A 25,833-nucleotide genomic window follows, 5' to 3' on the forward strand; every position below is an offset into this window, starting at 1 on the left:
GAAACGTGTCGATTTGTACAAAGCTCATCGTTCTGAAAAGCATGGTGTGTTCTGATTGGCCAGCTATCCTGTACGTTGTGATTGGCAGAATACCTCAAGAGATAATATGGTCTTTACCACCTTATCAATATGAGCACAAATCTGATCCCAAAAATGCAAATGACCAAGCTGATCGATTAACTTTGCCAGCGTGGCTTGAACAGAATGTAACAGATTGGTAAGGTAAGGATACCAAAACATAAAATCATGTTAAAAAAGGAATTATATTGCCATTCTGCACACACCTTATTACATGCAAGAAATTTTGCAAAACAGTAATTTATGTAAAACATTAGTGCTAGCTAGTCACAAAGCCTAGCAGAGCTGCAGCTGAATGCAGCTCACTGAGCGATTATTGCCATAATTAATGTGACACTGGTCAGGTCAACCGGCACCCCTCGTCCACTGTCAGAGCAGATGAGGCGTGGGGTGGATGACACGATTTAACCTCGCTTGTTTGGGTCTCCTCAGACAAGCGCTATCCTCCCTAGGGTATCGGCCAGCCTCTCGGCAAAAACCAACAGCGGCGACATGAGCGCTGGTTAAATTTTAATCGCAGAGAGTGAGAGAGAGGTCTCCGTCTGACAGTCTTCCCCCCTTTCAGCCTTCCCCTTCTACCAGGATGGAAGTTGAAAATATACAAATGAATAAATAAATTATATCCGCAAGCCTACTCGAAATTTTAGATAAACAACAACTAATTTATTTTCCAAGTGAGTTTAGTCTGAATAGAGTTACAAACAGATTCTAAATCTAGAAGATCTAAATTTAACCTGAAAATAATGAGTAGATACATAACATACTGTACAGGCAAACAAGATAAAAGCATTAAAAGCAGTCGAACGAAAGTTCCTGATTATAAACATTACCATTCATGGCATTCCCCAGGCAAAAGTCAGTAGTATTTTTCCCATGTAGAAAAGCTCTCAGCAATAATTGCTTTAACATTTGTTCCAGGTCAAGTAGTTAAGTGAGTAATGATGTGTCAAAGCCGTGTACTAATGCCATCAATAGAGCAATTACCACTTAGCCAGAGATTATTATGAGACAAAAGCGCATTATTTTGTGTCTAAAATATAATAACAAAACAGTCAGGTCATAAGATGTTGCTTTATTTGACTGCGCTGCTGAGTAAATACAGTTGTGGCTTGTTTATGAGACAATTTCCACAGTGAAAAAATAAAGAAACTTGAATGCAGATTTAACCTTGAAATTTCGTTGCACTTCTTGTATTACCACAAGCCTGTCAGCCGTGACTTTAGTATCCAGTCGTCTAACTGTATTCCCTAAAGACGTGACAGTTACAAAACTTCGATGACTGCCACTAGGAGGAGTTGATCTCAAAATGAACCCATGAACCGGTATGGTTTTTACTGATTTTGAGTCAGTTTTTATGAATATTATAAATAAACTTTAAACTCGGCTCCTCCCGAAAGCAGACGCAGGTTTACAAGCCACGTTTTTCTGCATTTTTCAGTCAATGTCTGGCAAATGCCCCCCTTTTGAACAACAACTTTTGGTACATGATAAAAGCTCCTTGTGGTTTTATGGTTTGATTGATTTTTGAACAACTAAAAATGACACAAAACCAGCATTTTGAGTTTGTGACGATTGCTTACATTTGAAGAAAATCACTTCCTGCCCTCGATCTTCATTTTGTGCCATAGCAAGGTGGTGACATGATGTAATGTGCAAACAACCTATTTAATGATTTGTAATATTGAAATAATTAAACGTGAAGATATTTGCAATTCTTATCTTGTTGATTTTACACTATTTTGAACAGCAGGTATCTACAACGTGCATGGTGTTTCAAATGCTTTGTAAACATTCAATTTCTGAAGCTATTGATTAAACTGATTCAAAGCTTTGAAAAGCATTTCTCCTATCACGACTGGTCCATGGTCTTTGTAGTGTACCTAATTGAGGTGTTCAGGTGATTCTCGTTGTCCTTGATAAACTTGTGTACATTCATGTGAAAAAATACAAGCTAAAAGGTACATTCCCCAACAGCCATTAAACTCCAGAAGAAATTCATTAACATTCATGCCATGCAGTAATTAATGCATTTAATCAATTCACTTTTTAGCAATATAAAAATTTATTTTAATGTATATATATATATTACAGATCCCAACAATATTTGTTCACATGGATTCATTTTGCAGTTGTTAATGTTGCTATAGAAACGCATAATCCCCAGTCCAATGATCTGGACAGCTTTGAGGAAAGTCACATGTTGTCTTCTCAAAACAAAAGGTGTATTCGACTTCATGCGGCGCTGCGCAGACCGATCGGTGGCTGACTTGAAGCAGTGCATTCCGGTTAGTAATTTTTTTCCGACTTAAGCTGGCGCTGCAGGAACGTGACTGTGTCATATGGTTTTAAAGAACCGCGAGGATTTAGCCAGCGGAGCTCGCGAAGAGGAGCTGCACGGGCTGTAATGACGACACAGCTGTTTCACGATTGGTCGGATTCACCACATGACAACAATCACGTCTGTTTCATGTTTATTTTCACGCCCTCAGTTCCACAAATGCTCCCAAATCTGAATTTTCATAACAGTTAAAGCTCTTTTCATGTAGTCGCGATGTTATATTGTGTCATGTTCATCAAAATAAAATGGATAAAAAACGTAGACCCCACTACATTGGTATTTACGTAATATATGCTTATGTTGAACTTTATTCTTGTAAAAACAGATGCTGTAAGCCTCTTCAGTTCCACTTATGCTCATACACGGACATTCAAAACAGTATCATTCACTTTTTATGTAGTTTACATCTTACAAATCATGTTTACTGTGATAAAGCAAGCAAACACCACGTGATCAGCCATGCCTGACGTAAATGCAGCAAACTACGGGAACCACAGCATGTCCGACTTCACGTCTCCCTTTTCAGCTCCTCCCCGCCTGCACACGGCTAATCTCGCCGATCGGTTACATCCAGCCACAGCCGATGTCGAACACACCTAACACTACAGTTATATTAGGAGAATCAAAGTTTACAGTAATTTCACTTATGGATTTCACATTGATTTCAATATTTGACATGACCTTACTCGCTGTAAATGTTGTTTTTTTACAATAGATGAATTTAGCCAAAGTTTCGGTCATTTCAGGGATTTTCCATGGTCTCTACTGTTTATACTGTATACTGTATTGTTGGTGAGTTATCAAGTGAGGGGTATGTTAAATCAAGTTAAGTTACATAATATTGAGCCAGGTACACTCAACTCACCTTCAGTACAGTAAAATTGCATGATGCCACCTATCCTTCAATTTTATCACCGGTCAGCTTCAGTTTCTGAAGCCAACCTTCAAGAGGCTGGAGATAATTAACAATGAGAATATGAAAATTAAAAACAGCCTCACCCATAGCGCAGGTTGTATGAACAGAGTGTATATTGTATAGTCATTTTGAAATATATATATATAATTATTTTTTTACCCTTTAGATGAGAAAGACCTCATAGGGCTACTTGATCGACCACAACAGAGGGCATAAGCAGCAGGGAGTTGAGATAATTGAGTCAAAATGGGTTTCCCATGGCACTGAAACTTTGTTCCTTACAATTAAAGCTTTGCAGCGTTCTTAAAAGAGCTGCAGCTTTCTTTTGGTCTCAGGCCACTACTTGGTTATTAACTGAGGGTTATGCTTTACTACATCTAGATTTAAGAATTCATCCTTGCACTATCCCAGGGCTTGAATGCCTTGAAGCTTGAGCGCCATACCGTAATTGTAGCTTACTGTCTTTACAGAGACTTCTTTAGATGTGAGGCGATGTGACTGACAATTTACCTTCTTATACAGTAGGTCGAATCCCATGTAGAATGTCTGTTTAAGTAAAATTTGCATGTGCGTAAAAGGCATTACGAGATCAAAAAACATCAAAGAGCAGAGACACCTAACATATTTTAAACTTTCCGTCAACCTTTAGCTTCCTGGCTCACAGCAAGGAAAGTCAGTATTAAGCCACCAAGTACAGTACAGTGGTTGATGTACCATATAAAGTCTACCATATTGTCTCCTACATATTTACTTTCCTTCATTTTATCCGCCATAATATTAAAACAATAGCACTGCAACACAGCCTACATGCCCATTTAGCAATTCCGCCATGATTTATTGTCTCACAAACAAAAGTCCTTTCATTTTTGAGTAATATTCGGCACACTGCACGCACAATATATTTTTATCCTGTGCCAATTGCTCAAATATAAGGCAAAATTGCTCTGAAAAGAGCCAACTTAAATATGATTTTAAAACCATCTAGCAAGAATAGTTGAGCCAAGTTAAATAAGCCTTAAACAGCAAGTAGGTGCTCATATTTATTACAAAGTGTATCTCAGCAGCAGATAAAAGGGAGTTATATTTCTTTTTTTTTTTACAGATAAATGTTAATAATTAAATGTTTCAGAGGAGGCATCTACTAAATCAACCTCTAAGCAGGAAAAACAGAAATTAGATATTCACTTTTCATTTACTGAAAGATGTTTTCGTTACCAGTATATACATATCTGCATTACCTTGACTTGTGAACTAGCTGGGGGCCTAAGAGGGCCAGAATTAAATCTACAGTAGAGTATTATATTATGTTATTCTAAAACATGCTGAAAACATTTTTTCTGTTCCTGCACAGTACATGTACTTATCACACTCCAGTCCAATGATATTCTAGTATTTCAATTTTAATATGCAAACAAATAAAACTGATGCTGATTTTGGTGATACAGATTGTGAAGACAGGAATTGTATGATAATTGCTGTGTTACAATTCAGTATGCGACAATCCAGAATTCACCAACTAATTCAGGCTAGAGCCCTATTATCACCCTTTCCCCAAAAAGTCAAACATAGTGTCTTTTGAGACCTCCCAATCAAGAATGAGATTTTATTCAGTACGATTCAGGTAAGCAAAGTGTGCCTATCTGCAGAATCAATTGCAGTAAAATTTTGTGTTGGGGGATCTTCTTCATAGTTAGATTGCTGATACACGATATCATCGGGGGCGGGGCAATCATTTACTTATTTGCTCATTTATCTATGACAAGATACTGGAATGGTTGAAAAAACAGAAGACTAGAAAATACTTGTGTGATCGCAACCGCTACTCCATCAGAGCACATGTCTAGTGCAGCTGGCAACATAGTTACAACTGACTGAATGCTTTTTAAACCAGAGAAGGTAAACTACTGCTGCAAATCAATGTCATCATTCCAAGCACACTATTGACGCCTGCATCACAAATGGAAACAACCCTCACGTGCAACACATGGAAAAGTCTGAGCCTCGTGCATTACAAGCTCGAAAAACCATGCAAATAGCAGCAATGCTTTATGCGCAGATTATGCTGTAATTTAGATTTAAGACTTTGATGGGCCAATAATAATAATATTAATAATAATAATTTGAAAACATTAATCAGTCCCTCCAGAAAAATGTGATTATGCGATCGCATGATTCAACGCATAATCAGCCAAAGTCTGCATATTTATGCTGGGGCCGCATTTTTTCAAATATGCCGCACTTTCACAGCATAAATTGCAAATTTCCATGCGGAAAATATGCAGGGCTTGCATGATTTCATAATCCCCGCATTTTCGTTGCAAAAATCACATATATCTTAGCAGAAAGTTGAAAAAATTTACTTTACTGCATTTACTTCACACAAGCGCAGCCATGTCCCCTGTTGCTAGGGGTGTCACGATTCTCTAAATCCTCGATTCAATTACATTTTCGATTCTAAGGTCACGATTCGATAAAAAGATAAAAAAATGCTATGCCATTATTATTTATTATTATTATTATAGTTTCACATTATCATGCACATTGCGTGCTTTTCCTCGCATGGGGTTTTTTGGGCTTCCCTTTATGCGATAGAGCTTGTAGAGTGAGGATTCCTTCTTGCACGCACATGGATTTAATGCGCACGTCTTGGATTCCTAGCATCTGAAATAAATCCAGCGTGTCATAAGCAGCTGCGCTTCTCTTTGTCTCACGTGTCATCTGTCCGAAGTCTAAACATACACAAAAGTGATAATCCTTACGTATTTGTTCAGTTTTATGCGTTTCATGCGAGCTAAGGCAAACTATCCCTTTTGTTTAAAATATAACCCGCTGCACAAAATCCTCTCTCATTCTCGGGTAAATTACGTGCGGAGAGCTGCGCTCTGTCCAAAGTTAGATCACTAGGTAGTAAATAATCCTGTTTATGATATGCATTTCAAGTTGTTGTTGCAATACATCCCTCGTGTTTAAAATATAAATTGCGTTCCGCTGGACCGATGTTTTGAAAGGCACCTCTGAGAGTTTTTTACCCCGCTTGGCAAGCCGACCGGAGGTGACATGGGGGGGTGGGCAGCATCGACGATCCCATTTTTTAATTCGTAATCGTGACACCTTTACCTGTTGCCATTGGAACGTTATGAAGTGACGTGATTATGTAAAGTTAACATCATTGAAAAGCTGCAAAAGCTGCAAACAGTTCCCGCAATCTTTGCAAGTTCCCGCAATTCCATTGCATAAAATTGCATAAATATCATTCTTTAAGAAATCGTGCCGCAAGATCAAGTATTTTTGCTCGCAACAATCGTAAAAAACCTACCCAGTCTCACAAGGTTTTGTGATATAGTCACGTAATTTTTGGATTCTTTTTTCATGATATTATCACGAATTTCCGTGTTTTTTCGTGATTGTATAACAAATTCCTGTTTTCGTGTGATTATCACGTATTGGTTACTCAACTGCTTTTTCCTATTTTTAAACCACTGTCGCTTCAGTTTAGGGTTAGATTTGGTGCTTGCATTAGAATGTCACTTTATATATTGGTTTATACTATTTTTACAGATTTATATTTTTATATGTCGCCTGGGTTAGAGTTGGGTTTGGGTAGGGATGTCATTTTATGTAAATCTAACCCTAAACCGAAGCGACAATGGTAAGAAAATAGGACAAAACAGTTGAGGAACCAATACGTGATAATTACACGAAAACAGGAATTCGTTTTACGATCATGAAAAAACGCAGAAATTCGTGATAATATCACGAAAAAAGAATACAAAATTACATGACTATATAACGAAATTTCGTGAGACTGGGCTGAAAACTTGTTTTTCTGGAAGGACTGATTAATGAGCTAACAAGACGAATATTGTCGTGGCATTGTCAAAGGCTTCAGCATTCTGTGATATGTTTGACAAAACTCTAGTAATATTAAAAAATATGCTTTTAAGGGGGAGCTAAAAAATGTTCATTGATTCAGCAACTAATAACTACAAATTGAGTATGATTGAATACCAGAAGCCAACGAAAGACTTAAACTGGTGGGGTGGTGCTCAAGGAAAAGAGCATCTTAGACACAGCAGCATTAAAACCCTTGCCTGCTGTGGTTTGGGCCTGTTGCTAAGGTGAAAATATGAAATAAGAGGCAGAAGGAGCGAAAGCGTTGATTGGCTGTAAGAGGACAGGGTGTTAGTGCCCACAGTGCACAACGTGAAAAAAACCTCTATGAAGAATTTGACACAGAGAGTCGCTGGTCTTACACGCAAGCTCCCACTCTGCCTTTCACACAAAGTGTTTATTAAAGTCTGTTATTCAGTGTGTCACAGACTAAAAAGTAAGCGACAAACTCCCAGCTGTTACAGAAAATTACAGTGCGATGAATGGACTTGGTGCACAAGAGCAGGATGCAGATTGTCCATCTCTTTTGTTTCTTTTTTCCTGAAATTAGCCAAACACCGTGTTATATTTTCAATATGCTCCCCTGACCCATTTTCTTTTATTCTTGTAAAACGAAAAACACGCAATTAGTATAATTGATTTTCCATGCATTTCTCATTAATTGATATCACATCTGCACATGTGGCTGTGTCGTCAGACCTCCTTAGCAGGGGTCCAATCAGACGTGCTATGATAAAAGAGAAAAAAGCAGAAATGCAAAATATGTTTGCTATTGAAATTCAAGATCCAAAGGCTTGGTTGAGACAAACATTTAAGAGTGCGTGTATGTGTCTTTGACAAGAAAAGGGCTGTAAGGAGATATGTAGAAATATCAAATAATAAAAACTTCAGAGGAGCCCTGACTTTACACAGTATTTGTTCCCGATAAGCTTAATGAATCCCTCAGTGTAATTAAAGGGACAGTTCATCCAAAAACTATGTCAGAATAATACTTTTTGTAAACATCTTAGTCATTCGTGCCCTAGCTCTCAAAAGTACACTTATAATAGTAGTTTGTAGTAGCACACAAAGCTATTGCATATAAATAAATGGGAAAAAATGGAAAAGACATTTTATGTTCCAAAGAAAAAAAAGGACGACATACGTTTGTATTTTTGAACAACACAAAGTGAATCGATAATTGAGCATTTTCTGTTAAAGGTGAACTATTCTTTAAACCAGAATCCACAGCATAAATAAAACTATGGCAAAAACATTGTGTGTGTGCAGATGTGTGCACACCTGCGTGTTTGTGTGAAACTGAACTCTCTTTCTCTTCATACATCATGGAAATGTGAACTTCTGACACCGCCTGTGATAGGCCTGTTGTGTGCCAAGCCTGAGTACACAATTACCACTGATTTGCTCATCTAGAAAAGCAAACTCAATCAAAAATAATGACTCTCTGCTCTGCAGGTATTTGCATAATAATAATATCACTACCTTAAAGGAGTCGCCAAATAAACTATTTCTTCTTCTCTCCCTGACAATGAAGTGGGAGAAATTGATTTTCGCCTTTCTGCGTTCGTGTGCTGCACCAGGAAACCTATTTTGGGCTTCACATTACAGACAGCAAGCACCAGGAAATATAAATAACTGGATAAATAACAATGCGTAATTAAAAAAAGGAAACGGCGAAATAAAGGAAGTCTAGGGATGTCTGCTCACCCCTGTGTCTATATACAGTGCGACTATTTATTTTCTTCGACTGTGGGACAACAGGAAACAACGATATGAAGCAGGCAAAATGACAGAACGTAGGTCTGAGCGTAATGCAAGAGCGTAGTAGTGAAAAATGTATTCATGAGCGGCTGGCAGCATGTGTGTGCGTCGCATGACCAGGTGCTCTCACATAGAGGCCGACTCAGCCTGGAGCTGTGATGGATGAGCTCGCTACAGTGTTGGACAGGTAATACAACACTGTGGGAAACAGATAAATAAATACATAAGGGAGCAGCTATATAAACGAAAGGGACTTTTTATGAACTCTTGGAATCATCTAAAAAAGGAAATGCATGTATTCAAGCATACGAGGGCAAGGGAGCATTCAATACATAGGCTATCAAAACGTCATCTTTGTTATTTTAGGTCCCACATAGTGAAAGGGACTTTTTCAAAACTATTATACCAAACCAAATTTTAACATTGTGGCAAAAAATTATTTACATAGACGTTATACCAAAAAGGAAACGAGTATGGATTCAACAACACATCCTGTGCATAGCACCAATAAGATGAAAACAGACTAGTCCCTTTCACACATACAGTCTTTACTGGTAATTTTCTGGTAAATTGCAATTAACAGGTCATGTGTGAACAGAACCTTTCCGGTAAATCAGTGCTGCCAATTTACCAGTAAGAGAGGTTGTAAGATTACCAGTAATTTACTGGTAGGTGCTATGTGTGAACAAAAAATATAGATTAGAAAGGCATTTAGACATCTCTGACAGCTTTGGGCCAATCTTAACGTTTTTATACAGATGACGCTTCTACCCCCGGACGTTTCTGCACACACGCTGCCTAAAAGTCCAGCACAACTGAAGTTAATGTACATATTTCTTCACGAATGTTGTTTAAAACAACTTACCATCTGTTTAGCATACCCTCTGTGAAGCCATGTGCAAACAGTACTGTGGTTCAGGACGCAGTTTTTTTGTTTGACGTCGCCTAATGCAGTGTTGTTTAGTCACGAGCAACTTCACGACTGTCAGCGTCAAAATAGGGCCTGTGGATATGAAGGACGTGGATTGTTAACAAATGTAACACTGAGCACGCCGCGCGCCACAAGTAATTTCTGCTTTCTCTCCGAGTTTACCGGTATTTTGATACTGATGTGTGAATTATTTCTTACTGGTAAAAAGACGGAACGTCACTGTGTGTGTGAACAGCAAATTTTTGTATTTACTGGTAAATTCATTTTGGTAAATTTCAGGTAATTTACCGAAACTACTGTGTGAAGGAGGCTTTTATCATGCTGATTTCAAAGCAGTTCCTTTTAAGGCTTTGATTTACACAACATAATAGAGCTATGTTGAATATGTCAAGGACATTAATCAGTATTTCATACACTGTAAAAAGTAAAAGTTTAATTAACTTAATAAATTACTTCAATTGGTAACACCTAAAAAATATGTTTTATACATTTCCCCACTTTGACCATTTCACGCGTAGGTTTTCAAAATCCTACACTGTAAAAATTAAAATATCTTAAGCTATTTCATATTTATTTTTATAATTTATAGCAACTCGTCACTAGTCAAGAAAGTTTAAATAATTGTAAATTAAAGTTGAATAAACTAAAAAAAAACAAGTGCAACAAGGATTTTTTTTTTTTGCAGTGTATGTGTCCCCCTGGAGTAAGTTATTATAATGGCTGTTTTGGTTTCCATAGCAACGCATCAAGCTTGTCACCTGAATGTGCGCTTTCCTGCATAGTGGCCATGAACGCATTCAGTTTCTTTTTCATTATAAACATTCTTATTTGCAGAAATGGACAACACCACAATAAAATATTATAAACATTTACTCACAAAAGGTCTATGCTCTATAATCTGTACTGTAATTCATTTTAGTAAAACATGCAATAAACCACTAAAATCTCTATTTTTACTTCTATTGTTCTGTATTAGTTATTATTAAAGGAACAGTATGTAGGATCGTGGCCAAAACTGGTATTGCAATCACAAAACTTGTGGCTTAAACTGGTACTGCAATCACACAACTGGTGGCCAATACACAAAATGACAACATAAACATCAGTTGAGGGCTGCAACTCCACTTTTTAAATGACAATATCCTGGCCGGACCACTGTTGTCAGTGAAATAAGTATTTGAAATGAAATTTTTTTCTTAATGTCTAGTAACATATCAGGGCCATTTTATGATTAATTGATATACATGTCTTACATGCTGTTCCTTTAACAATTTATTTATTGTTTACTTGCAAATGATTTAATGCACGTTCATTTGAATCCTATATATGGCATAAGTGTCAAGCGGTTAAGTAAAAAATTTAAGGTGGAAAAATTTTACCAATTGGAGTATTTTTTACTTTTTACAGTGTATAACCTGCAAGGCAGGATGGATGTCAAAGTGAAAAATCAATTTCTATTATTTTAAAACTCCATTTCTGTAATTCTGTTTTTAAATTGTACGAGGTTAAAAGCTGTACTGTAAAGTATTATAAAAAGATAATTTAAAAAATCTATGTTACGTATTACAAATTAAAAATGAATATGAAACTGGAGCACACGTGGAAATCTGAAATGATGTTGAATTGTGAAATGAAACAAACATGGAAATATGTATCTGCATCCTACATGTATGTAACTATGTAACAAATATGTAACAACATCATGTATAGTTTTATTGTTATGTGCCTCACTTTTATTTTCAATCCCATCTTAAACACGAGGTGCTTGCTTTCTTCCCTGTGATGAGGGACGAATGATTGCTGCTGGGTGCGTTCTGCTTTTGAGCAGACTGATGTTGTTCTATTGCCTCCTGTCGTCCTGCCTAGCGAGCATGTGTCCTTTGGAAACTGTTGTTGGCACGGTTTGTCACATTCGGTGAGCGTGTCGTCCATTCGCCTACTCACACACCCTTAAAATGTCTTTCCACTCTTCAATGTTTTAATGGAGGCGGCTGCAGAAGTTCTGTCTCACACAGATTTACTCTAGTGAACGTGTAAATGTAGACTTAATTTAGGATGGTTTTAAGGGGGAGAGTCTACTTGTATCTAGGCTAGAGGACACTTGATTAATATTACTTGATAATCATGCTTGTTTGTTTGTGTTGAAAATTATTACATTCAAAATTAACAAAAAAAAACATGGGATTTGTGTATCTAATGCTTGAAAAGAAATGTTATGGCACTTCAAAGTGTACCCTTTTTGTGAGAGGAGATATTTTTAACACACTACTGTACATCAGCAGGCAGGTCGACGGTCAATAACAGGCTTAAAGCATGATCCGAATATTGGACAGATAACAAGTTTTTTATTCTAATGGCTGATGAATTTATAACACATCTGCATTCCCCTTAGTTTTACGAATCCCAAGCAGCGCAAGCTCTGTGTCTTCCCAAAGGCATTCAAATGTTAACAAGATAACAACATCAAAGGAATGGAGACATGCTGGCTCTGCATGTCCAAATTTGTGTTTTAGATGTGCGGAGATTGAGAACTGTTTTCATGTATGCATAACCTGACCATATAACAAGCACCGCTTGATGGACAGGTTTAAAGACGACGCAAGCGCTTTAGGTGAGTGCATAACAATGTCCAGCATTTTAAATGTAATAGCTATCATAATAGCTATTATTATGTGCAGCTGTTACCATCACTAATACCACATATTAGCTTGACTAAAAAGGACCAGTGTGGCTTTTGTTCCGCTATATGCTTCATGATACTAGACTTTTACTAGTACACTTGTAATATTTGGTCTTAACAGCATTGCAAAAAGGTTTATCAGTTTTAGTTTATTTACAGTGTTTCTGTTAGTGTAAAATAAATGAATAACAAGTACTCAAAATTTTTTTTTTGAGGAATAAAACTGTATTTACAAAATACTGTAATGTAATCTATTATACCTGATGTGGTGAATTAAAAAGTGTATAAACATTGTCAAATATTGTGCAGTATTCACTAGCAAATACTAAGATGGTAAGATGGTAACATGGTTTACGTTTTTCTTATTATATCATCAAGTGCATTTCAGTCACAGCACAAATAAAATGTGTCATGCAACAGAACTTAAAGTCACAAGGAAAGTAACAAAAGCAAAAAGTTTGTGAAAAAGCATTCACAGCAACCAGCACTTGCCCTGTAGTTTGCAGGCTATTTCTGACAGTAGGCAAGAAGCTGAGCTCTTAGGGAAATTACTCAAAATGTGTTTTTAAAAAGAGAGTATTTCAGACAGGAGAACGAGGACACCATGGGGAGAAAGGCACACCTGCTTTCAGTGCATCACCATGGGAGTCCAGCGATCAAGAGACTGCGATAATTTAGTTTCTAATGCCAGAGACTGACGCTAAACATTTGCTTGCTCAAATCATTCATCGTCCTTACAAACTACGGCACCATTCACACTTTACAATGTCTGAGACGACTCCATTTCTAACTTTATGGATATTTTAGGACAAAAGACAATTTAGTAGTTATCCTTGTTTGGTTTGTTGTTTTCTGTGACAACAACAAGATTTGTTGTGCAGGTTATGTGACATGCATTTTAATGAACATCTACCTGTTTGCATTTAAAGAAGCTATACCAGTTAACCTCATGTTTTGCTTAAAGGCGCTCTAAGCGAATCTGTGTGACGTCACTTTTTGTTGATGTTTGAACTGTTTTCAAACAAACGGAGTGTAGCTAACTCCTCCCGCTCCCTCTCTTTTCCGTGCTTTCATGAACGCGACCAACCCACTCCCAAATCCTTCTTGTCGTTTATTGGCTGGAACACTTTGTTATGTTTCGTAGTGTTAGGTTTGGCCACTGTGTTGTTATTGCCTTTGTGGAGCCTGGGCTGTCTAGAGAGATCGCAGTTTTTTACAGTTTGATCAGCGGTCAGGTAGCAAGCAGATAGTGAGATGTTTGCTGTATGTAACAAAAAATGTTTTATGGTCTACAACGCGTGAATTCCCTTTGAGCACCTTTAACCCACTTGATGCATATTGCTTTTAAAGGTCAATTATGTCAAAAACTAAGCATCACCTGACAAAGCAGACACCTTCTAGCACAAAAATAAAATAAAAAATGTCAATGCATGGGCAATTACTGTACTTTGGATACCAGATTTTTTTTTCTCTTCTACTAAAAAGTGAGGTGTGCATCAAAGGTTTACACCATTTGTAGAGTGTTAATGTATAATGCCACTTAACTTAATAATATATTATGACTAATTTAGTTTAGGATGAGACCTAGACTTTGGACCACAACCACATACATGGACATCAATTATTTTTTTTTGGCACCATAATAGTTAATGATGTGTAACTTGAACCTGTTGTACACAAACGTAAACAATTACACACTCTTAGGAAGGATGTGTTCATTTTTTACACATCTTTGTGCATTAAGCTTTTAACACATTATGTGTCATTTTAACACATTATGTGTCATTTTGTGTTGATTTTGTGTTAAAATATAACACAAGTTGTGTTAAAAGTAACACAAAATGTGTTGTTTCAATAATAACACAGAGATGGGTGGAATCTGGGACAATGCATTTAGTGTGTTGTCCCAGAATCAACACAAATGTGTTGTTTTTAACACATTCATTCTAAAGAGTGCACTGCTTCATGTTCAATGAAAAATAAAAATATATATATAATTTTTTTGATGCTTCCTAATCCCAAAAAGCTGGAAGAAATCTGAAAAAAAGATAAACCAAAGCTCTAGCCTTAGGAGGTTAAAGCAGTCAAAGATCACGTAAAAGCAGAGGCGGACACTACTTGAGTATTTTAAGTACATTTTCCTTTTATATTGCATATTAAAATTTATTTAATACCTAATTACATAAAAAATGTGTACTTTTACTTTTCTTGAGTAAAAGTACAAAAGTACATTTTACTTAAGTAAAAGTAAAAAAATACTAGTTTAATGTACTTAAATATTAAATATAAACCAAAAACTAAAATGTAGTGGATTAAAAATTATGATAACATGCTTTGGAATGTATGTTTTCCAAAGAAAAACACTGATAAAATACGAATACTTAAAAATGTACTTTTATGTAGAAAGTAAAAATACTTAAGTAGTGTCTGCCTCTGCGTATAAGATGTAGTAAGATATTATGCAATGACAAAATATGAAACTTATAATATGTATTATAATGCCTTCATAATGCATTGTAAATAGGGGCTTCATAAAAGGTGTACCTAAACGTTTTTCTTAAATTTAGAGGTTGCACAATATTTCTTGTGCGTGATAAGCCAACATTTGAGATGAAAACATTTGGCTGAACCAAGTAGTCCATAAGACTGAAGGATGTAACTACTTAAAACAACTGCATTATAATTTTCTCTCTGTACAGTGTATATTAGGGGTCATTTATTTTCCCTGTTAAGTCACTTAGATATACTGTAAAGGCCAGATGACAAATAAAAGCCAGGGGTCTCATTTTTAAAGCATAATACGTGCATACGCCAGTTCCCACGCAAAGGTTGTGATCTATAAAAAAACAAACTTGACAAGAGAATGAGCCTGCAGGGTGGGATTGGATGATTCATGTATGCACACTTGCAGGTGATCTGTGATTTTAAGGGAAAAAATACTTTGTTTTATAGGTATTAATATTTTTTGGCATATGCCATTTTTGGCTTTTATGCGTACGTAGACTTTTATTAAGGATCATATGCACAGTTTTATAAATGAGACCCCAGTTGACAATAAGAAGACATGTGAAATTATTGGACATCTGATTTAAAATCTTGAAGCCAATGCAAAATAAAAAGGGCGATATTCATTGCCGCAGTCACACTATAATCCGAGAAAAGCACATGCGAAGCATTTCTAGGTTATTTTCTTATTTGTTTTATTCTGAAAGAATCTTTGGGTGAAAAGTAAATGAAAATGTGATACTGTTCTGGAGTTCGATAGTTCAGATGTACAACATAATTCAATTCATACAGTATTTTAACAGATTATAGTGTCAACATAATGAAAGTGATTTTAAAATCATTAGACCATTTACTGTAGATTTGAGCATATGGACTCAAAAGCCTTCTGATTGAACATTTTTCGTTATTTATTCTGAGCCTCAAATGTTTATTAAGGTTCACAAATTTCTGGAACTCTGTAAAGTGTTTAAAGAAAAGTCTGCTGGGAGTTCGATGGCAGCTGTGAATGGGATGGGCACGCTTCATCGTAAGCTAAAATAAAAATGGGTCATGCTTTGAGATGGTTGTTGCCATGCTGCACACAAACAGTTGTGTTGCATCACCAGGGTGGCAGCATCCAATTGGCTGGAAATTTCGGGAGGGCGCACATCTGGCAAAAGCTTAACGAATGAGGCAGGAGGGGAATTCCTTTAAAGGAGAGAGGGGGCCTTAGGATAGAGGGATGCTGGGATAAAAGAGAGGAAGAGAGGGAGTTGACCAGGCTAATCCTTACCTGAAGCAAAGTGGCCCAACCTGTTGGGAAGCTCAGCTATTCATTAATAAAAGACACAGTGGGAGGAAGAGAGTGTGTGCGTCTGTATGCGTGTTTGAGTTACTGCCAGGGGGTCCCGTTCATTTGTTTTCAGAGCTGTACATACAGTACGGCTGTGAATTTCATTGGAGAGCCGCTTAAATGCCTTAGTGTCAGGGTTTTCAACAAAGAAATTAGGCCAGAAGGTAAAATATTAGCATTGAGAAAACCCTCTCCATCATTTCTTGTCCCACAGAGTCTAGGTTTAGAATAAACTATTACACCATAATCGTTTAAGACAAACCAACTGTCATTTTGCAGTATTGAGCGCTACAGAGTCTACTTGTTTTTGGAATATAAAAGTATAAAAAGTAAATATTAAATCAATTACCATGGACAAGACTACATGCAACAACTGTAGGCAACTACAGTGCTATATCTTGGCGATCCATATTATTATCCATACAATAGTACTATATATTGTACTGCCTCTTAAATCTGAATTGACAATTTAACAATTTTAGACAATTTTAAGAAGGAAATAAAAAGTATATTCAAAATATTGTCACAATGGAAAAAATAAGGGTCTCCTTTTTCAAGAAATAGCTTTTTCCTATTTGATTTATACCAATGAGGATTAGGCCAAGCTAAAATAAAAATAAAACCATCTCGAGATTAAAGTCATTAAAATGCGAGAAAAAAGTCCTTGTTTAACGAGAAAAAAGTCCGAATAAATATAATTTTGAGAATAAAGTCGTTATTTAACGAGAATAAAGCCGTAATATAACGAGAATAAAGTTGTAATATTTTGATGATAATAATGTCATATTTTTACATTAACGTTTTTGGAGTGATGTGAACAAGCAGATCTGCAAAGCAGATACCAAATTACATACCTGTATTATTAATAAAACAATATGAGGGAGATGCGCTCAGAAAGGCAATGTAAGGATTCTCCCTCATATAAAAGGCAATATGGGGGGAGATAATGTGATCAAAATTCGGTGCACACCTTAATAAAACAGGCATGCAATGAACAGAATATCGTGATGAATAAAGGGTTTTGTTAATTGGGTAGGGTAAAGTATACGCATATAGAGGTGCACCTGAATGAAAGTGCACAGGTGATGGGGGATATTAATGGGGAGAAATGGAAAGACTTTGCAGCTCTGTGAACTAACAATTAAGATAAATGCAACGAGTAGGCTACGTTTCACTTTAGGGATGTTCTTATGAAAGCAACAATATAAAAGCTTTACGTTAAGTGCAGACCCTCATAAAACCCTAAAAGACAACATTAAATGTGGCTTAATGCATCTACACAGTAATAATAAAACACCATATTCAGCAAACATTTTATTAATAAAATCATTCTGTATACAGGCAAGCAGAAGATCCCAGAATAAGCAAACAAACCGCTAAAGGGCAGGTTAGTTTCCTTCAATGAAAACGAGCACATTCTGTGCTTTTCTGCTTGACCTTACATGCTTATTAATAATATATTATAGTGTATTGAGTCTTAATGCAGTAAACAGATGAACGTGATTACACCAAGTAGGATGTGATCCTGGATCAACAACATTGTTGAATAAAATTGCAGGATTAGGATTGGGGTGTATATGTTAGATTTAGGTTTAGGATTGGGTTAGGGGCTTTAAAAAATTCTTACTAACTATTTTTCACACTAATTTCAGGGGTAAAAATGGTTATGGTTTGAGTTAAGGGGAAGCTGAGGTATCTTTGATTAAAATGTTGATCCAGGACCAACAAAACATTTTTGATCCAGGTCACATCTTACTTTGTGAAATCACGGCGACCGCAGTGAACAACGTAAGAATAAGCCTAAACTGAACTAAATTTTACGACTTTTCTCATTAAATAATGACTTTTTATTTTATTCTTGTTAAATAACAACTTTATTCTTGTTAAATAACAACTTTATTCTTGTTAACTAAAGACTTTATTCTCGTTAAATAACGACTTTATTCTTGTTAAATGACGACTTTATTCTTGTTAAATAACAACTTTATTCTTTTTAAATAACAACTTTATTATTGTTAAATAATGACTTTATTCTTGTTAAATAACAACTTTTTTCTTGTTAAATAACGACTTTATTCTTGTTAAATAACGACTTTATTCACGTTAAATAACAACTTTATTCTTCTTAAATAACAACTTTATTCTTCTTAAATAACAACTTTATTCTTGTTAAATAACAACTTTATTCTCGTTAAATAACGACTTTATTCTTGTTAACTAAAGACTTTATTCTCGTTAAATAACGACTTTATTCTCGTTAAATAACGACTTTATTCTTGTTAAATAACGACTTTATTTTTGTTAAATAACGAATTTATTCTTGTTAAATAATGACTTTATTCTTGTTAAATAACAACTTTATTATTGTTAAATAACGACTTTATTCTTGTTAAATAACAACTTTTTTCTTGTTAAATAACGACTTTATTCTTGTTAAATAACGACTTTATTCACGTTAAATAACAACTTTATTTTTCTTAAATAACAACTTTATTCTCGTTAAATAACAACTTTATTCTTGTTAACTAAAGACTTTATTCTCGTTAAATAATGACTTTATTCTTGTTAAATAACAACTTTATTCTCGTTAAATAACAACTTAATTCTTGTTAAATAACAACTTTATTCTCGTTAAATAACAACTTTATTCTTGTTAAATAGCGACTTTATTCTTGTTAAATAACGACTTTATTCTCGTTAAATAACGACTTTATTCTTGTTAAATAACGACTTTATTCTTGTTAAATAACGAATTTATTCTTGTTAAATAACGACTTTATTCTTGTTAAATAACGACTTTATTCTCGCATTTTAATGACTTTAATCTCGAGATGGTTTTATTTTTTTGTTTTAGTTTGGTCTAATCTTCCTTGGTAGATTTAGGGTAAACAAACATAATCCATTTTTTTTTTTGACAGATCCACCCATTTACTGCCAGTTAAGGCACAAAAGAAAATAGTGCAGCGCTCTATTTGTAACAGAGGACATCAAACCAAGAGTTGATGGAAAAAGAAAAACAAATGTATGACTGTGAGTAAAACTAAGCTTCAAACTGATTCCTCCAGTGTAGGCCACTCAGCAGGCCATGAAAACCCATGCAGCTTCACCAATCAAACTTTCCAATTAGCGATTATGAGCCCGAAAGCAGCTAACATTATAGGCAAGTTGCAAAGCTCCACCATAACATGAACAACAGTTTCCCCACTTTATCTACAGAGAGAAAGAAACACAGAGAGAGAGAGAAATGTAGAAGCAAGGACGGACAAGCATCTTCGTTGTGCCATTTTTACAGTGCAAGTAATTGTGAAAAAACTTCCACTTTAGTGACAGGAGGGGAACACTACTTTTTCTCATTTTTTTTCTCTTTTTGTTGTTGTCTATTTGTGAGCGACCTGCCGGTGCTCTGGGTGCTTGGGAAATGGCTCTCCGTTGAGACAACTACCACAGTGTCGCTATTTTTTTTGTACGCTTAACTGTCAGCATGTCCCTGTGGATGGAGACAGTGGGTATGGAGCGAGAGGAGGGAGGTTTGGGGTACAGCCAGAGAGGAAAGAAAAGCGCAAAATAAAGAATCTTAGTGATAAATGGAAATAGTGGCGGTGCTGAGTGAGGCTGCCAAGCGAAACACCGGCCCTTGATCGGATGCCTATCCACTGTCCTCTCTCAGATGCCCATGACCCCTTTATCTATGAAGTGTGTTTGTGCTGGAGAAGGCTATCAAAATAAAAATACTCACCATTTTCTTCCTGTTATGGCCAAAAACGCACATATATACCTCATATAGCAGCTTTGCCTGGTCATGCTGGCTGTTGTGCATGTGCGAAGCTCCTACTGTGTTCTTAATTAGCTTCATTGATTGAATATATTAATTAATCCCTGTCCTGAATAAATCATGCACAGACAGTTGTGAAGCATAAATTATTAGTGACACAAATTTGTTGCCACATATGTCCCCAACCAAATAAGATATGAGACTAAAAGTCACCTTGGGGAGCATTTCTTTAAACTTCTCAGCTTGTTTAATTTTGAAGTACGACAACATGTACTGAATCAGCAAAAATAGATATCACAAGTTAATACTGATAAGACGTTCAGTAAAATTAACTTCAGTTGCTGGTGGGCTACGTCTTTTCAGCTTTTTATTGCTTTAAGAATCCATTTTTGCACGAATACACCCAAGTGCAAAAGCTGCACAAATCCCTCTAGGCACGTTCTTTATCCAGTACAAGTTGCAACATAAGCTGTAAGTCCCCTTAGGTCAAATTTTCATTAGCAAACAATACAGACTACAACACCTCCATCTCAGTTCTAAACCACTATGGGAATGCTTGTGGATACACAATATTATGTCCTTAAGACATGTCAAAGGATATTGTGATTAATGCTGCATTAAAACAGTAGGAACATTGTAAATGTTTTCAAATGTACGACGAAGAACCGCTTGAGATTAATTTCTCACTCTTCCTTGCTTCATCATCACTTCTCGGCTTCGGGGACACTGAAAGCCTCATTGACAATAAAGAACCTAATAGTTACTTGGTGGTGAGGTACAACAGCAGAGAGAAGCAAAAAGCGAAACCAGAAAAACTTGGAGATTTCCGTCCTCATTTACTGTAAACAGAGTGCAGCCCTCGGAGTGCTATTGATAAAAGCATCATGTAGCTAAAACAGCATGGCCGAATACATGCAGCTAAATACGGTCGCAGGGCTATAAGCACATCATCAATAAAATTGATTCCGCACCGTCTGCCTACTTGTTTTCGCCATTGTGCTCAGTTTCAGAGTGTCCAACTCAAAGATTATTTTTAAATACATCACAGTCCAATTCAATGTTGAAGTGTAGCACTCGTGTAGCCGTGAACTCGCACGCTACACGTGTGACATCTACGAACACAAACAGTTTTGATAGATCTCTATTCGTAGGATCTGTGGGATGTCAAAAGTTTGGGCCATTAATGAGAGTCTCAAATCCTGCACAGTTGCGGAAAGCTTGAAAAGCAGGCGGACGAAACAGCAGAGACGGCAAATTATAATGTTCTACTTTTGATTCATTTTTTCGTTTAGTTGATACGCTGGTGCTCATTATAGAAGAAAACACTGGGGTCTGTGTGGGTGTTGCTTTGTACACTTGTGAGGATTCAGCATTTTGAAAGTCACTCAGAGGGATATGAGGCCAAGAGCTTGGATGGTCATTTGAAGTGATCTACTGTTTAGTGGAAGAGGATAATGACCAGCGGTAGCCCTCTCGCTTTGGCTCAGAAATGAGGGGATTTCTTCACCTTTACTCTTCAGTGATCATACTAGTAGCAGTTGGACGGCACAGACCAAAGCGCATGGGAAGGACAAAGAAATATTGTCATTAAGACATGTTTTAAATCTGTGTTTATTAACACGTGCGCATCCTTTGGTTAACAAACAACATCTCCAAGGCCGGATGTGCACCGCAAGTGCTTGTTTAAATGATGTAGTGTGCAGCTAGCATCAAACTTGCAAGGTTTTAGAATTAGTGATTCATCGTTTGCATGTCTGAACACAAATATGCCAAGCAGGGGTGCAGTGTGAGGGCTGGATGAGGGGTGATCCTGCTGTGATTGTGGCATGGAGCAGTTTGACTCCCTGCATTCTACTAGCCTCGATCTGCAACCAGCCGTTTGCTGGCTAATGATCCCGGGCGCTCGAGGACCAGGAACTGAAGCGGCACACCGTCTCGTGCCTCCCATTGTTATGTAGGCCAAATCACCTTTGATTTAATTGTCTCTTTGACCTATCATAATACATAGATAAATTATATGGAGACCAGCTCACCATGACCCCGGAGGGGTTTGACTGGAGAGCTGACCTAATTAAACCTTTCCACTGTGTTGGATACATATGTACTCAAGTAGAGAAAAAGAGAGAAGAAAAACAAAGTGACCGGCTCATCCTACAAGCCTAAAAGACTTTACCTGGCCAGCTGCTATAATCCAAGGTAATTACTTTGAATTGGATGTTATGCAGATGAACAGGAAAGATAGGGGGAGGGATGACAGGAGTGGCCCCACAGCGGATTTGAAGAAGAGCTTAATGCAGCAGGAGGTCAGGATCAAGGCCCTGGAGATGAGGGAGAAAGACAAGACGGCGGAGCCTGGGTCCTTGGAGACGATGATGAGAGCAGGTTTGAACGCGGCACTTCCTTAAGACCGGGCCCATTATGCGCGTCTAAATACCAAGGCCATTAACCAGTGTCCACGCCCGTGGGATTTACTGCAGGAACTATCTCATCCCTGGATTCAGAGATTAGACAGCCTGTAGCCGCCACAGCATCTCCAGGGACAGAAAAGTCAACGCTTATGTCAGCTCTCCTGCTGCAAAGTTTGCCTTTAAAGTAAGAATTTAATAATCCGACATAAATGAGAGCCATATAAACAAATTCAAGTATAAAAGATAAGTATTCCTTCAGGTGATGACATGATATCAAGCTAAAACTTAAAATTTAAATGTAAGATGTAAAAAAAATATGCCAATGCCCAAAGATGGTATGAACAGATTCACGGAATTTATGCTTCACAAAATACTGTATGACACTTTAATGCAATCTTTAAGTTTCTATTAAGATTCAAAACAAAGAATTCTTTTTTGACAGCATAAATAGTTTTCTGACACAAAAAAAGTGTTTCCAAGTTTCGTAGCACAACTAAAAATACATCTTTAGAGATGCCATGGGTACTTACAGTACATAGCATTGCAAACATCTCAAGGTGATACAAACAATGGACAAGTGTGTTGCAGTTATGTAAACGGTTAAATGGATTAAACCTGCTATACATGCCAATCAAATTGCCTTTGGCATTCCACATCAACAAATACACTTAAGAGAAAAAGAGGCTATATTCCCTCAGTTGATGAAAAGATATTTGCCAGCCTGAAAGATAGTGGTCTTGTGAAAGCATTGTTTGACAATCTGTAATGCAGACAGATACAATAAATAGGATGACTGTATCTATGCTTCACACAAATCATACTTTGAGTCTATTCAGATCCACAAGTTTCAGCCACCATCTCAGATCTTCCCCCAAAGAAGTGTTTCACCACAAATACAGCCTTTTCATCTATTTAGGGGAGATGCCAAAAGCACCGGTATCATATCACACACAGAGAAGCTTCACCAGCTGATATGAAACAATAGATAAATACTGACTTTCTGTCATTTGAACAAAGTTGAGGTGATGCAACCACCTCCACATATCAAGAAGACTGTCTTTGGTGTTTTGCAGCAGAAGAATTGTTCAGTCTCTGACTGGACTAGCCAATGACAAAAAGCATATACAAAAGTTAGAAAGGGCATGAAGATTTCTAGACAGTCTATCTAAACAAGGCAACAGCTACAGGTAGCAGATTTAGCTAGCCAAAACTGGCTCTCCGCTTTATAGATCCGTAACACACAGCATTTAAAGCAGGTAGCCACACAGCTGTTGTGATGGCGGCGATTGTTGGCTGTAATTGTGGTCCCTTAAGTGGTGCACTAGTTGGATGGCAGATCAAGCAGCGTCTGCTGTTGTTTTTGGCTGATTACGTGCTGCACTTTGACACTCAACGCATTATTTATTGATGCCACGCATGCTTTAAAATGCACTGTCACAGCGGTAGGTGGCATTGTGCTGTCACATTCAAAAAAGCTGCACACAGACAAAAAAAGTGATTTTTCTCATTGCATCCACGGTTTGAGGGTGCAGAGGTACCACGTGTTGTTTTGCTGATTGTACGTAGTGATTTAAATAGCTTAGTATAGTATAGCTTCAAGCACTATAGTAAATGTTTAGTTGATACTCAATCGTGCAACAATCCAGTGGGGTGCACATTCGCAGATGGTAGAAGGACCAAAAATGGCACTTTTTCCTTTGTAACCTTACCATTCTATTAACAATATTGATACAGATCGTTTACATTACCAATCAATCAATCAATCAATCAATCAATCAATCAATCAATTAATCAATCAATCAATCAATCAATCAATCAATCAAATAATCATTAACTGTAATAGTGCAATAAGCCTTTACTGCAGTGGCATATAGCCAATGACATGAAAGTGGGCATTGAGAGTGTTAGGATCTTAAGAATTTAAGATGACATTTTAATCAAAATGTTCATTAAAGAGACAATAAGCAGGATTTACCCCATCTAGTGGTGAAATTGTATTTTGCATTCAAACAAATAGTGCTCTCTAGCGCCTCGCTTTTTCCAAATGCGTGTTGCAACTACGGTAGCTGTAATGTAGAGGTCTACACGGGTCCAAAAATTGCTGCCCGATCAGACCCGTAAATGTGCTACACTGAACCGACCCGGACCCGTCTGTTGTTTTGAAAGCTGGAACCCGGAACCGACCCGGACCCGTCTATTATTTAAAAGCTGGACCCGGATCCGACACGGACCCATCTATTATTTAAAATCTGGACCCGAACCCATCCAGGAAGACACAGACCCGAATATTCTTTAGCTAAATGTTATTAATAAGTCAATAAACAAGTAGCGAAATTAAACTTTTTGTCTTACCCATAGAAGTTAGTCTTCTCCCTCCTTGTACCTGACTGTGTGATGCACAATCCTTATTTCCAAGAAAGTTCCATCATGTTATTCCTCTCTTGACAATTGAAATGTTTCATGCTTATTCCAGCTTTAAAAGTCCACTTTACAGTCATGGTGATTAATAATGCAGTTTTACATTTGTTGTGTATCGGGTCAACTAGCTTAATAATGTTTGCCCATTTGGATCATAATAACGATTGCTCGTTCAGTGTCATGGCTGCTTTCGTTAGCTTTACTTCTTTGCTATCATCTCTGTGCTCTTTGAGCAGATCGGGAAAACTTTAGATATAACAGCAAGATGGTCAATTTATAATATTATTATAAAAATGAGAGAAGTCAGTGCAAAATGAGCGGTACGGCGGAATAGGTCCCGCCTTCTAAATAAAATAGCCAATTGTCAAAGGTAAAGTCTTTGCGTCTCACTGCAGAAGCTCCTGACTGGTAGCCAGAGAAACATTACAAGAGCGCATGCACGTTAGCTGCCTGGTTGGAGCAACCAAATATAAACTTTTTAACGCAATTTTAGCGTCATAGAAAAAATGTATGCGACATTTCATCTAAGTTTTTTTTGCTGTTTTTGAAAAATTTTATTTAAATGTGAGTGTGTTTTCTCCGAGTCCGATCGACCTCGGGTATTACCCACAATGTTAAACAGACCCGGGACCCGAATTAATAGGTTGAGACCCGACCCGGACCCGGCTGATCATTTAAAATATAGACCCGAACCCGTTAATTAAGACATGCGTCTTTTGTATTTTTAATTTTGTCATAATTTCACAGAAGGCTTATAATTAGGAAATATCCACAACAAGCTAAACTTATATTCTGTATGTTT

The 25,833-nt window shown here is 36.9% G+C and overlaps 1 protein-coding gene across 12 annotated transcripts in view; it reads right to left on the minus strand.

Moving 5' to 3' along the window:
• tenm3 (teneurin transmembrane protein 3) overlaps positions 1 to 25,833 on the minus strand; it is a 693,684-nt gene that overhangs the window by 487,904 nt on the left and 179,947 nt on the right. The gene's annotated exons all lie outside the window — the stretch shown is intronic.

Source organism: Misgurnus anguillicaudatus, chromosome 3, assembly GCF_027580225.2.
Source record: "Misgurnus anguillicaudatus chromosome 3, ASM2758022v2, whole genome shotgun sequence".
NCBI lineage: Eukaryota > Metazoa > Chordata > Actinopteri > Cypriniformes > Cobitidae > Misgurnus > Misgurnus anguillicaudatus.